Here is a 14,974-nt window from a genome sequence, read left to right on the forward strand (position 1 = left end):
ATGAATTCAGCTCGAGTATATTCCCATAGGAAAATTATTTTAAAAAGTTAGTTTTGTGTAAACTTTTACTCAGTTTCAAGTGTTTTTCCATCAAAAGAAAGAGAAAAGGAGAGAAGAGAGGGAGAGAGGGACCGACACTCAAACGCCAGACTGCGCGAACTTCTCCTTCCTCATAAGTAAAGTTTGTAAATGTTGGCAATCCAAACACAGGTAATTGCCTTCATTAAACTTTTTAAGGAAGCCGTACGCCTCCTCGGCGTAGAAAGAAAATCCGATTACCCACTGATTTTCTTCTCGCGCTTTCTGTCTTCTTTATAAACTGCCGATGTTTTTCATTTCATTCGTTGTGTGTATAGGAGGATCCGCGTCGATGCAAATTCGCGATCGTTATTATGAAGAAAAACGACGGTTATAAAATTTGTTTAATAAGACTTTGGTCCTTTCTTTTACGCGCTTACCCGCCGCCTGGCTTCTTTATTCCTTTTTCTTTTTGTGTACGAAGAATTCGCCCCCTCTTCCTATAAGTATCCTTTATGCGTATATTTCAGGATGAAGTTTGCCCGGCTTATTTTCTTTCTGTTTTTTGTCGTAATTATTATCAAGAGAGGATGCTGATGAAAGTGCACTTTGATAAATCTCTTGGACTTTTACTAGTTTAATAAGTGCCGAGCCATATGCTATGAATTTTTAATCAACAACAGAATTGGATCGTATTACGTGATGATACATTATTTTTGCGATACCCGCCAACAGCCATACTACGCTGAATGCACCGGTTCTCGTCCGATCACCGAAGTTAAGCAGCGTTAGGCGCGGTTAGTACTTGGATGGGTGACCGCTTGGGAACCCCGCGTGCCGTTGGTACTTCAATTTTTTGAATTTTTACCAAACATTTTTATAAAATTAAACGGTGATTTTTCCAACGCAACTGCACGTTTCCCTCATGGTAACTCCCGAGCAAATAAATAATTTCAATCTCATCCCTCGATAATCAAGCCTCGTCAAAACGAACAGACCAAAACCAAGAAACGAAGCGAAGCGAACAACCCAACGGTCTAAAAAAAAAGCAATAATAAAAGAAACGTCCTGATTGACGCGCTTCAAAACGCAGCGCGGGCACAGCAAAGCTCTCGCGCGCACGTATACACCTTGAGCGAATCGAAAGCCCGCGCGCGTATGGAGCAACAAAAAATTCGACAGACAGAGAAAACCCAGCTCTCGCGTGCGCGTCCAAATATATATACATCGCGCGGTAAAACGTAAAAATCCACCTGAGTTCAGTTCGCCGGATAGCCGTCAAACCAAACGGAGAATCCAGCGTATAACAGAACCCTCTCCCGGCGTCAATCGCACATACACGCCCTCCCCTCGAAAACACAAATTGCATTTCGGCCCCGTCACTCGCGGCTAAATTTGCTTTCGGAAAAAATGGCGCAAGAAGCGCTGCAGCGGTACCGAAGTGAAATAGACTGGGAGAGAACCGGCTCGAAAGACGAGAATTCGATTTGCGCGCTTCACGACTAACGAAGACCTCTGCAGCAGCAGCAGCAGGCCACATAGTGCTACCCGCTCGGTCTAGTCGAAATTGCAGCGCTGATATGGTTTATGCGGGCCGCGCACGTGCGCGCGAAAGCGCAAAAAGAGAGTGTCGGAGTTTTGTGCGAGCGCGCGGGCTTCGAATTATTTCGTTACGCGGCGCCTACGTGTAATCGGATTTCAGGCGCACCTGTGTGTATGGACAAATTGGGGAGGGGGGGGGGTACTTCGATGCCGCGCTCATACCGCGCTCTTCTGTCCAGGGAAGGGGGAGGCGCCCTTCGAAGCTCGCGTTTCTCCTCTGTTTCCTTCTGGTTTTCAGTTATCCCTGCGGTTTGCGGCAAAGGAGAATCTGGTGAAACGAATCGCTACGATGCTTTTTACGCATTTGCAATCGGTGGCGTTCTGACGAGACAAAGGATGCGAGGGTTAAACGTTTTGATATTCCGGTTCGTTCGACGATTCGTTTCTTTCGTCCGGAGTAAGCGCAAAGGGGATGAACTCGTGACTAATGGATGGAAAGGCGTTGAGCGTTTATTTAGCGCGCTTTCGTGAAATTATTGTACATTAGTATAAACGATACTCGTTAAATTTCCGTGTCCCAGTGAAATGACGATCGGATATGAATTCGAGCAAAAAACCGTCAAACGCAAACAGTGGAAAATGACGAATCATCCTGATTTTATACGATAGATCTGTCGAAATGAAATTTAATCATTGGCGAAATGGCCGCGTGGGCGTTCTTCAAACTTACCAAATTACATAGGACTGAGCCGCTCTATATACGGCAATAACGCACGCAAGCTCAAAAGCACCTGATGACAAAAGCTAAAATTCGGCGATATCTCATTAAAACCGGTCTCGTTAAACTCGTGCCCTCGACTCTATATACCTATGCGCGCCTGCGTGTAGGTGTGTTATTGAAGCGCTGATAATATGATTAAAATGTGTTTTAGAATATGACGCTGAAAGGTTCCGGTTACCACTGAGCTCAAAAGCTTTAAAAGCTCAAAATTCCTATTCACGATCCACCTCGAAAAATACCTTTACAACAGCGGCGACAATGTATCTCGCCCGCAAACAGCAACAACAATAACGACACGTCAGAACCAAGCAAACCGCGTTCACACTCCGCAAATCCGCATTATATACCCCTGGCCGTGCATCGCATTATCATCGCCCCTCCTATAATGTACAGCTCTCGGGGCTTCTCTTTCTATTCGAGCCGCTGCAGCACCTGCAGCGCCGCGCCGCGGGAAATTTCAATCGACCGTTTGATTTCAGCCCCAACTCGGCGCACAATGCAGTCCGGATTAAGCCGCACGCGCAGCGCAGTGCAGAGGGAACAGCCCGAAGCGATGAAAATTAATCCGCGAGTCGCAAGAGTTCTCGCTGCACTGGCATCGACAGAGTGCCCCCTAGCGGACCATTGTCGTCATGGACGATCGGGATGCCGTAGGCCTGGATAGTTAATCATTTGTATTATTACGCACTCGTCTATTTCGGACGAAGCCGTCAGTTCGTAACAAGCGTCTATATCTCCTAGTCGACGATAAACGCTTCTTGATGCGACTCGTTTTATAAGCGTCTGCGTTTTATGGTAAAGACCCTCGAGGTACAGGAATTATACGAGCGTCCGCGTCGCTCTCGAATTACACCAACGCCAGGAATGCGACGATGCGAAACGGAATCCGGGAGACGCGCCGCTCGTCTATAAAAGGACAAGGAGTGGATTAATCGTCGACGTATCTTCCAGGCGCTCGAGTTGGATTCAAATTTAACGGTCGGTTCAAAAAGCGCCTGTGAACCCTTTCGTCATATGCGCTTGAATATCATAGCTATACGTCATACGGGCGCTTTGAGTTTCCCCGCGCACGCGAGGCTTCCCGAGTAATTTGCCGAGAGACACTCGCTTGTAAGCTTCCCCTCGGTAATGAGAGAGAAAGAGCATGTGTAATACAAGGAAAGCGTTTTCGGAGAGCTGAAACGACTCACACTCAAGCGCGTGCGTCTTTCCAGCATCGCTGCCGCTTGAAATTACAAATGTGATTTCAGCCACGGCTTGACCTCGAATCGAAACTGCTTGGGACAAAATGTGTGTGTGCTCGTCTATGTGCGACGTCTGGGGGATGATGAGAGTGGATACTGGCTTGTGGTACTTTGGTCTTGGAATGTACGCATTTTTTATGCTTCGTGAATAACTTCCGAACTCGGCTATTATTCTGCTTTCATATTTCGGTTTTCGAGCATTTTGTTATTTAATGATTAATTCACAAAAAGGCTAGAATCGTCAAGCCATTTCACGACCGATTACATTCAAAAGGTAGCAGTTCCCAGCGAATAATCTCAGCTAACCCGATTTCACCCAAACGACCACATTCGAATCCCTTATCAAAATATTTACGAGGCTCTCTCGCAGTACATCAGTGCGCGCAGCGGGCGCCGCACTTGGAATAGAAACAACAGCGCCGGCGGCTCGTAAAACTAGTCGAGTCGAGCAGTCTCACCCTTTTTCGCTCGACGTCCATTTCTCGCGATACCCGAGACGATGCGGCTACCTCCTACAAATGCATGGGCGAACCCTTTTTCGTTTCGGAATGCAGCGTTCATTGCATAATGCATGTAAGCGAGAACTTCCGCAAGCTCCTTGGGTTGTTGCGTCGGACGCGTTGGAGGTGATAAATAGCCCGTGACAATTAGGTCAACTGTTGTGATTTTTCTTCGATATTCTTGCTTTACACTAGCTTTCGCCTAGAATCTAAAAATCTCTTCACAATTGCAACGCGATCTTTTTCTCCCCACCTGCAGAGTCTCGGATATCAGCGTACCCATCAGTCCAGTAAAAAATGTCGCATATAATATGCGCGATAGCGCATACCCGTGTGCGCTGGACTGGCTGGGCGCGTGACAGAGCTTGAGGAATGCAACGGATCCATGCAATCCCTGACGAGAGAAGCGTCCTGTTCCGGATGCATCCTCGCCCCTTGGCGCCAGCAGCTCTGGTAAACCGATCGGAATGCTCGAAAAGACGCCCGGCCGGACCGGAATCCGATACTCGCGCGCGCGCTCACGGCCTCACCCCTTTCCAGCCGTGTGCTGCTACTGCTGCTGCAGGGGGATTCGGTTGCGGGGAACAATCGAAATGTAATCCGCCTGTCATGTGGCGCTGCTAGAATTTTGCATCAGGCTATACCCATACATACGGGGTATCCTGACTCCAGCGTGCGACATCTATACATGCGTCTACATGTTGCATATAGGCAGGGGCGCGCACCTATTCAGATAGAATCGACGAGTATACCGCAGTGGTAAGTAAGCGAGAAGCGCCTCATATTCATAAGATATGTATGTATATAGATAAGAGGGTTCTAAACTGGGGGGTGGAGGGGGGGACTACTGTAGCGCGGTGCTAATGTGCTTAGTGCGTAATACCCGCAACGCTCTGTGCCGCTGCGCGCTGCTGGCTCCACCTTCCGGCGGAGGGATTCCACGGCTTTGGCTCTTGCTACTTGTTCCGATGTCTATCTCTCTCTCTCTCTCGCTCTCGCTCTCGCTCTCGCTCTCTCTCTCTCTCTTGCTCTCTCTCTATTGCTGTGTGTTATACGCGTGTACCGTATACGTCTATATATGTATTCTTCAGCCTCTCGAATTAATAATCACTGCGTGTGCTCTCTCTCTCTCTCTCTCTCTCTCTCTCTCTCTCTCTCTCTCTCTCCCTCTCTCTCTCTCTCTCTCTCTCTCTCTCTCTCTCTCTCTCTCTCTCTCTCTCTCTCTCTGCAAGAGAGGCAGAAGGTATCGAAGGAAGTGCTTGGCCTCGTCCTTGGGAACTAAGTTAGGCGGCTTAGCTTATGCCACTGTTGCTGCTGCTTCCGCCGGGCCATCTTCGGCGACTGCCAGTCGGGCTTTATGATCTGATTTCGAGTACGCGCATAGGATGTCTGTTTACGGAAAAAATGTGGACTTAATAATGTACACTGTACAGCGTACTTAGCTGAGAGTTTGCGGGTTTTTGCCATAGGCGATCTTATGGGTATGGGACGTTGCTAGTTAAACCATATTCATTCGCCAACAGCCATACTACGCTGAATGCACCGGTTCTCGTCCGATCACCGAAGTTAAGCAGCGTTAGGCGCGGTTAGTACTTGGATGGGTGACCGCTTGGGAACCCCGCGTGCCGTTGGTACCCCTCTCTTTTTGCCATTTTTTTTTGTCCAAGGTAATCTCTCAATTTTCATTATTTAAGAGGATCTTAACAAACCATAAATATCGTTGGTCCACCAAAAACATCCTCAATTCGAAAGACACTCGAAACAACGCTATACCCGTCGACCTGCAGTAGCACTGCATCACGCTCACTCACTTAATATCGAATCACGTTCGCAAAATCAAATCGTAATTCGAATCTCTCGCTCGCGCGATTTTCATTAAAAGCCCAATATATCCCGCGCGCGTATAATTATCATCGCCAAAACGCGAATGAAAATCATCATCATCCCCTCTACCGGCGAAGAAGAAAATCCACTATACACACCGCGCGGTCGGCCTGAATTTTCAATAATTACCCGATCAAGGCTCTTATACTTAATGACCAGCCGACGCATATACACTCGACGAGCAAACTGTTTTCGGCGCTCGGCGTAATTCGCAGGATTTGCCGCCGTTGCCGATGAATTACGCAAATCAGTCGGCGCCCGTTCGTTATATCCCACCTCGAATGCGCCGGACTGATTGACAAAATTAATAGATCGAATGTTGTTCAAAGTAGTGTTTTTAAGCTAGTCGAGTACTGTACCGCTTGGAATCTTGATTAAATTAAGAAGTTCGTCCAGGCTGAAGCTTTTAAAACGGTTGAGTGTTACGAGAATAAAAAAAAAACAACGGGGATTATCCGATAGCCGTGGGCATCGCTTATCTTGATCTAAACGCCAGCAATTACTCGTCGGTAACCAATTATCCCAGTTTCCCTACCAATTTCATCGCAACAAAAGTCAGACACCCGCGGAAAGGGTAGTAGCGTCGCTGCTACAGCAGCTTTCCTCCGTTAGCGCTCCATCGCTTTCTCGAATAAGCAGCTAAACTTCTGCTGGCAACGGTGGCGTCGCACAAAAGTTATAGAAAACAAAGTTCACGGCGCGAAATCTAATATCTCGAGGACAAGTCGTCGAGTAGCAACGACGACGACGACGACGACGTTAAGTCCGTAGTAGTTAATGCCTACGGTACAAATAATGCCACTGTGCAACCTCGCCATCTCTCCGAGATACTTGTGCCTCTGCGTCTTCGTAGTCGTCGTCGTCGTCTCCTCTCTCTCTCTCTCTCTCTCGTTATGGTACTTATTGAACACCGCTCTACTACCGATACAATCCCTTGATACGATTAAATCGCAGCGGCGGCAATGATGCGAAAATCCAAAGCCGAGTTTCCTCTCTCTCTCTCGCTCTTGTCCCGTGCTACACAGCCCGGGCGGTTTGAAATACTTGTAGCGCGTGTGTTTGCAGCTCGTAATATCGCGCGAATCATTGTCGCAGTTTGCACCGTTGTTGTTATTGAGTTTCGATGCGCTGTTGGAGTTATTGTAATTAATTTGATTTGACACCATTGAGTAATATCGCGAGCGAGTGCGTATGCCACGTATTGAATATCGCTGTGAATTGGATTGATTGATTGTAACGCCGGCTTTTTCGATTTCAGAGAGAACGAGTATTTCATCAGAGTCGATAATAACCGACGATATAGCGAGGAAGCTATGCTCTTTGACCGGCGTCTCGAAAAACGCGCGCATCATTCCACCAATTATACAATCGAAGCTCTAATTGTATCCCCTAGCCAGGCGAGCGTAAACATTACCGGCGCAAAGCATCTTCTCCTTGGCTGGCGCTGCTGCTGCTGCGACACGCGTCCGGCGTAAGGCTCTCTCTCTCTCTCTCTCTCTCTCTCTCTCTCTCTCTCTCTCTCTCTCTCTCTCTCTCTCTCTCTCTCTCTCTCTCTCTCTCTCTCTCTCTCTCTCTAGCGCGCAGACACATTGTCTCCATTAATTAGAAACTGCATCCCGGTGGTGGCGTCGCATCGCGCGGAAAGAACAAGAAGAAGCAGAAGACCAAGCTTCAGCGCGCGATGTTAATTGAATATCTAATTAACGACTGCCGGTGGAATTCGTAACAGCTGTGCCCGCGCGCGCGCGAGTGCAGCGTTTTATAAGCGCTTGTCAGGATCCGCCTTTCATGATGCTTGGCGCCGTCCACGCGTGCTCAGAGTCGCGCGCTCTCTTGTCCCATAGAAATGCGCCGCGTTAGGCGCGGTTCAGTGCCTTAATTAGTTTTGCCGGGGGATACACGGCTCTCGCTGCTAGTTAGCAACTGGATAGTTTCCACTTGTCGCCGCGTTGAAACAAGCCGGTCTCTCTCGCGTCCTACTGGCTGCGCGCGGGGGGTCATAGCGTGCGAGAGGACGGAGAAACAAAGACGCTCGCGGAGATGGATTTTACGTTGGTTTATTGCGAACTGTTTACGCGAGCGATGAGCGGAAGCTTTGGGAATGTGGAGGAGAAAAGCTGCTGCGGTGTGTTACGCGGGGAATTGAGGATTTCGCTAGATTGTTGTGTGCGCAGCGTCGAGGATTGGGAATTTGTGGAACGCTTGCATTTGTGGAACCGATTTGGAGTTAACGTTCTGTTGGCTATCCTGTCCATTGTATGTTTTAATCGAAATTAACGTATGGAAATGTTTCTGTTGCTTGGTTCGCTTATGAGCTATTCGGGGGAAAATGAGTGGCCGAAAGAAAGAGCGGACGCTTGTCAGCATCTGGTGGTCCTCAATCAGCCCACCCTGTATTTATAGAAAAAATAAAAAGGTCTCCACGGTTTCGAGTAGCTACTTCAAAGGTCTTATTCTAAAATGATTTCTATGTGGTTTGCCTTGCCGTAGGTGAGAGCGGGGCATAGCGTGGCAGGCAGGTTGATTTGGCACCTCGATATTTAAATGATTAATCGATATTTTGAAACAAATAATTGTGAAAATCTAAACAAAAATACTTTTTATCTCTGAAATATTGTCGAAAAAGAAAGTCCAAGTAATTAATTAACCTAGCTAGAAATTCGCGGCCGAAATAATATCTGGGCTTCATTAATCATTTAACTGTGCACATCGCGAAAAAAGAATGAATCCGTTCGAAATAAAGTTTATATGGTAGTTTATATTTCCAACTTTTTAGGCCTTGCTTGATTTTTCGTTTTGCGGCGCTTAATAATTGTGTATTAACAATCGCAAAAAACATTGAAAATGGGGCATGCGTGGCACCTAGGATGGGGCACGAGTGGCCGTTGCGCGGCGGTGCACGGCCGGTAAGACGGAACATGACAGAACCCGTGCTCTACGTGCCCCCACCTGTGCCACCCGTGTCCCACATCGCGGGGCATGCAGAACATTTTTGAGTTTTCATAATTATAAAATACTACAGCTTCATTTAACTTTTTTCTTTGACCGATTTCGTTTTATGGTGTCATTGTCTATCGAGTTCACTTATTGTCATTATTAATAACTCCCAATTAAAACCCGCCAACAGCCATACTACGCTGAATGCACCGGTTCTCGTCCGATCACCGAAGTTAAGCAGCGTTAGGCGCGGTTAGTACTTGGATGGGTGACCGCTTGGGAACCCCGCGTGCCGTTGGTACCCCAATTTTTTGAAATTTTTTTATTAACTTTTTTATGTTGAATCGTTGGTTTTCAACTGCAAAAATTTTAATACATTTTCAACACGACAATATTCATTTATAGTTTAAATCCGTGATACACATAAACATGGAAATGATATTTTTAATGCGCTGTAAAAAATCTAAAAATTTTATCGCCAACCACAACTGTGAAACGTGATATCGTAAAATATTAATGCTGGGAAATACGATAGCTTTTCTTTGTAAAGTGCAGAAGGTATAAAGTTTCGTAAAAATGCAAGTGATTTATGAGTCCTAAAAGAATACACACCGGGTCCTTCTAAAATATCGGGCACGTATTTTCATTGTAAGTTTCTATATTTCAAATTCTATATTTTTCATTTCACTCTATAAAAGCGTTTTATAACCAAACCCATCTCTCAAAAATAGTTCAGCTCTCTCTGTCAAAAAAAGCAATCAAAAGCTTCTCGTCACTTGAAAAATAAAATAAGAAAGCGGCTTAATGGTCTAACGAGTCTCAAGCGAATAACACAGGCGACGAGCTTTCCCTTTGCCGTTCGTATCAGGTTTGCCCGTTCCAGCTTTGATCCCATTATGCCATTCTAATTTTTATCCCCCGCACTTCCGGCTACAAAATTTCTTTCATAATATGCTCGCCAAACCGAGCGGTGACACGATGCAGGCGTGCTCTCACGTGTGCGCGGTGTACCCGCTGCCATCCGAAAAATATCTACTTTCCGCGCACGCGGGCTTGAAACAATTCGCTGATGAGATTCCCGGTGATTTCGGGGCTGAGGAAGGAAGAGAGGCAAGCGAGCCTTTTTGGGATAATTAGGAGGACTAATTACCGAGAGTTCACTTGCGACGGCGACGAGCTGTATGTATACGTAGTCTCCAAAGCTGCTTCTCCGCTGTGCCGCTGGTTAGGCAAATCCGAATTTAAATTCGAGGCCGCATGGAAACTGAGGGATGAAATCATCGTGTGACGTTTTCCGCGGCGCATTTTACGCCGGCTATCCCGACGGCGGCTGATGGACGAAATTGTTTGGTGGGTAAATGCTGGCTTTAATTTAATTAGAATTGATGAAGAGATTTTCGCCAAGTTGACGCGCGTAGAATATGGGTTTCGAGAATTTTTACGAGCTTCCCTTTTGTTTGTTTTAGAGCGATTTTTGTACGAGTTTACCTGAATTTTGCGCGCATGATGAAATCTCGCCTCGCTCTTACGGTCATACTTTTTAACAGTAATGGCATACTTTGACCGGTCTCGAACGTTGCAAAACGCAATTTACGCGAACCCAAAAAGAAGTTAACAATCCGGCCAATCAAAATTATGTAAACAGATTTACTAGCTCAAAACCTGTATCCGTCGGATCGACCCGAAAACTGAATAAAAAAAAAAGAAACACTAAACCGCTTCTAGACGAGCAAAATTTATGTATCGCAAAAAATCGTTCTGGAAACTCGCTCGCACTAATAAAAAAAATATATGCACGATCACGCCTATGCTGTCCGTTATAGCCGTGATTTTCCAGAACAAAAGTTACACGGCACGCGTTTCTCCCATTTATATCGGGGCACGTATGAGCGCGTTAGAAACTTTTTACGTCGTCGATTTGGCCAGGATTTTCAGTGAGAGAAAGAGCCGACGTAATTACCGTCGATTGCCAAACGGTAGTTTTGCTCTACGCGCCCGTACGTATATACCTGCACATACACACGTATACCTTATGTAATTATTTCGAGTCGCGTATATACTTACGGTCAGCGCCGGGAAGTGTAGCGCGACACATCGCGCTTATGTATACGCATGTAGGAATCGCGAGAGAGGCATTGTCGGCGAGCTAATTAAATGTGCGCTGTTGTAGGTACCGTTGCACAACGCTGCCTGCGGTTCGCGCTATTTTTTTTATATTTTTATACGAGACCGCGTGGTGGTTTAGTTTATAAATCGCCAGGCTGCGATCCTGGATTATTATTGAGCACGTGCGTATTATAAGCCTCGGGGAGTCGTAATACGCTTGGAACGCGTTGAGGTAATGATGTAAGTGTTGGGGGAAGTAGAGAGAGAGAGAGAGAGAGAGAGAGAGAGAGAGAGAGAGGATAGATAAATCTTGAGATTTTTTTCTTAGTTCCGGTAGGTTATGATAAGTTTGTAAGCTGCAACCGAACAACGTTGGTGATTCGATGTAGAAAAACTAGACGTATCATGCCTAGTCCTATTAGTGAAGTAACAATGGGCAAGGACAGTCTGTTGGAGGGTCGAAACTCTGGCGCGTTACAAGAGTTACACTCGACTCTCCAGAAACCCAGTTTATACGTCCTCTCGTATCCCTCAATCTGTTGCTGGTATCTCCCTCTCGTCCCCTTCTGGTAGAGAAGCTGCTGCGAACTGGTAACTAGTATATCCCGGGCGCTTTTGCAGTTGCGCTTCACTCTCCGTCTCTCCTTCAGCGACTACTGCCAATTACTAATATTCACACTCCGGCTTTGCAGGCTTGTCCTCCTGAACTCGAGGCACTAATTAATATCTTCTCTCCGGCTCGACTTCGGCCCTTATCCGAGTACCAGTGTGGCTGCAAGCTTTGATCGCTCTTCGAATGTTTTTGCGCGTATCTTATTGAACTGAATGTAAACCTCGAAAAACAAATTTGGTTTTATCTCGGAAAGAAAAGTTGACAATTTTTTCTTTCTCTCTTTTTCTGTTTTGAAAAACAAATTTCAAAAGAAATTCTAGCATAAAATAAATCATTTTGTAATAAAAATTTCAAAAAATTGGGGTACCAACGGCACGCGGGGTTCCCAAGCGGTCACCCATCCAAGTACTAACCGCGCCTAACGCTGCTTAACTTCGGTGATCGGACGAGAACCGGTGCATTCAGCGTAGTATGGCTGTTGGCAAGTGTAAATGTTTATACGATTCTCAAATATGCGCCAACATGCTCCAAAGTAATCTACTTTATCGACGTATCATCAGTTGTACGGAATTAAATACCTTCAACAGCAAAATTTCCAAAATCTATGTCTGATACTACAAGCTACATTGATAGAATTGGTAGAAGCATACGCGCACGTGTATACGTGAGCGGCTGCTTAGAACGGAGAGGGGGTACCCCCACCTTTGCTCGTCATCAACGGCTCGAGACTGTACGACTTGACTGCACGATTTTAGGCTTCTCAGTGTGCGCCAGAGCGCTTTGGAGGAAGGTACTCTGCTCTTTTTTCCGCTTAATCTAATACCTATGTACTGTTATTATAAATTGATGAGTGTCATGTAAACATCAAAACCTAATAATCAGGGATAACCGCGACCTTTCTCCCAATGTGAAAATTTAGCGTACACCGATAAACTCTTCCTTTTTCATTTTCAAAAGAAGCGACAGCTTTTCGCCAAAGAAACGTTCGTATCCGGCTTTTCTCTGACTTCAAACGCTTCTCTTCCATCCCCGAGAAAAGCAGCAGCAGCAGGCGTTCGACAAAGAAAGCGAGCTCGCGCGAGTGAATACATCTCGCTTTTCCTTCGATCTTCATCCCTGGGCCTGCAGTTCCAATGTTTGCGTAGCAGAGTGTAAGGCGCGAACGTCGATGGCGGAACGAACTAGAGGAAGAGCGAGAGAGAAGGGGAGAGAGTGAGAGATAGAAATAGCTAAGAGTTCTCTCTCTGGAAAATTTCAATTATTCGCATCACCTGATCGATTTCCCGCCGTCTTTCTCGCAGCGGAGGAGCTGCTCCACCTTTTTGTCCACTACTGCTCCGCCTCTTCTTCTGTACCTTAGCTCGTCTCGCTGCGACGAAGAAGTCGACTCTATGATGTCTCGTATTTTTCACTCCGCGCTCGCGCACAAAAGGCGTCGCGCAAGTTTTGTCGCTAATTTGGATACTTCATCAGACACGGAACACCTCGGCTGCTGCGCCGCGTTTCAACTCTGTCGCCGGGCGACGGAACGAGCAGAAACGCTTGGTTGCTCCTTTCATGCGGGGACTTGAAGCGGAGTCCAAGACGAGAGATAGAGATACTTGCTTCTTCGTCTCGGAATTTTAGATTCAGTCGCGCTTTTCGCGTTTCTCGCGGCTGCCGCTTGCGACATTTCGTTTTTCATTTATTTCGTTGGAACTCGATTCGAGGGATTCGAATATTCTACGCGCGTTGCTGCACGGTTTGCGAAATCTGGTCTGATAGAATTCGCGGGCTAATAGTTTGTTGGTGGAGAGAATATGGAAATTTTATCCCGCAAATATCAAACGGTTTCAACCACTATCATGGAATCTAACCTTGGTTGTGAGAAAAAGTTTTAATTCTTGAAAATTCTGCGAACACAGTCATTCGCCAACAGCCATACTACGCTGAATGCACCGGTTCTCGTCCGATCACCGAAGTTAAGCAGCGTTAGGCGCGGTTAGTACTTGGATGGGTGACCGCTTGGGAACCCCGCGTGCCGTTGGTACCCTCTTTTTTTGCGCTTTTATTTTATTTTCAAATAAATGTTTATTTTATGTCTATTTTAGGCAGTTTAAAATTATATTTTTTTTATCGCGTATAATACTACTTCGTTTCACATTCATAATATTCGGAAATTCACTTTGCACACAGTCTCGTTCATTTCGAATGCATTTCTCAATTTTAATGTGCAAGCGCAAGTAATATTGGAAATTATTGCTGCCGTTTCTTTCAGCGATCGGTGCAGCTTTCTAATGCCTCTGTACAAACGCAATATAGAAACTCAGTTGCGTTCAACGGCAAAGATGTTTTGTTCTTTGCCACCTTAACCGTTATGGTATTTTAATTTTACGACCAGGTGTGTAACGGATTACGTGAAAGCATTTTTTGCATCGCAATAAGGAATGCACGAAGCAAAATTTCATCTAACTGTAAAAAGTCACTGCGCAGACTTATTAGGGCGAATGTTAAAAATTGTTTCAGTAGCTTACGCGTTAAGAAGACAAAAAATTAGACTTATTTCATAAAACATCAACACCGATCCGCTGTTTTCGAAGATCTGAAACTTAATGAGCGTGTGATTAGTTTCTTTTTTGTTAGAACTTTTTCTCCATATTTCTAGAGCGAATACGTGAGTTTCGTTCAAGACGATCGCACGTACTCTAGACTTCTCATAAAAATTCGACGCTGTAGCCGCTAGTCGCCGCAGCAGAATCTCTCGTTCAACATTAAATCAAACCTCCGACGTCGGTTTATCCTCTTCGCGCCATCGCTGCGATTATTCCCGCTGGCATATACACGAGAATTTTCCGATTCCTTCCTCTTCTTATTCTTCTCGGCTGCTACTGCTGCAGAGAATTTTACACGCCATTTCGCCTCTCGGATATTTCTTCTCTCTTTCTCGCACTCTCGGCCTCCCTCTCAATCTCTTCATTCTTTTCTCGTTGACCGAATTCAATTTCTTCTCCTCCGCTCGTAATTTCTGCCCTACCTTTTTTCTTTATTTTTACGTGACGCTCGCATGAAACTCTCCTCTTCGTCGTTTCCGCGAATAATCATCCCTTAAATTCGACTTATTCTCTGCGCCGAGTGTTTCTATGACTTTAAACGTTATTCCGCGACGCTGGAGCACTGCTGCTGCCCTCGCTGTGAATTCAAATTGTACGACTTCCTTTTCTGATGGAATCCCTCGAAGTTTAATGTGAGGTTGCGTAATTTTTTTCCTCGGGTCGCGACAGATCTTTTTTTCCTCAGCTTTGTCGTGGCGCTGCAGCGCGCGAAATTACAGGAAAGTTGAAGAGGATTTTAATGCATTTCGGCGGGAAGA

General features: G+C 46.0%; 2 protein-coding genes and 5 non-coding genes across 7 annotated transcripts in view; 5 read left to right on the top strand and 2 right to left on the bottom strand.

Moving 5' to 3' along the window:
• LOC100678249 (RING finger protein 17) overlaps positions 1–14,974 on the top strand; it is a 191,401-nt gene that overhangs the window by 12,554 nt on the left and 163,873 nt on the right. The gene's annotated exons all lie outside the window — the stretch shown is intronic.
• LOC103317308 overlaps positions 1–14,974 on the bottom strand; it is a 47,285-nt gene that overhangs the window by 10,750 nt on the left and 21,561 nt on the right. The window lies entirely within an intron of this gene.
• Positions 746–864, top strand: LOC116416050. The gene has a single exon (XR_004226557.1). It is a non-coding gene; the product is annotated as a 5S ribosomal RNA (ribosomal RNA).
• Positions 5,601–5,719, top strand: LOC116416051. Its single transcript, XR_004226558.1, has one exon. It is a non-coding gene; the product is annotated as a 5S ribosomal RNA (ribosomal RNA).
• LOC116416034 lies at positions 9,089–9,207 on the top strand. Its single transcript, XR_004226541.1, has one exon. It is a non-coding gene; the product is annotated as a 5S ribosomal RNA (ribosomal RNA).
• On the bottom strand, positions 11,990–12,108 carry LOC116416035. Its single transcript, XR_004226542.1, has one exon. It is a non-coding gene; the product is annotated as a 5S ribosomal RNA (ribosomal RNA).
• LOC116416036 lies at positions 13,536–13,654 on the top strand. The gene has a single exon (XR_004226543.1). It is a non-coding gene; the product is annotated as a 5S ribosomal RNA (ribosomal RNA).

The sequence above is a fragment of the Nasonia vitripennis genome, chromosome 1, assembly GCF_009193385.2.
Source record: "Nasonia vitripennis strain AsymCx chromosome 1, Nvit_psr_1.1, whole genome shotgun sequence".
Lineage (NCBI taxonomy): Eukaryota > Metazoa > Arthropoda > Insecta > Hymenoptera > Pteromalidae > Nasonia > Nasonia vitripennis.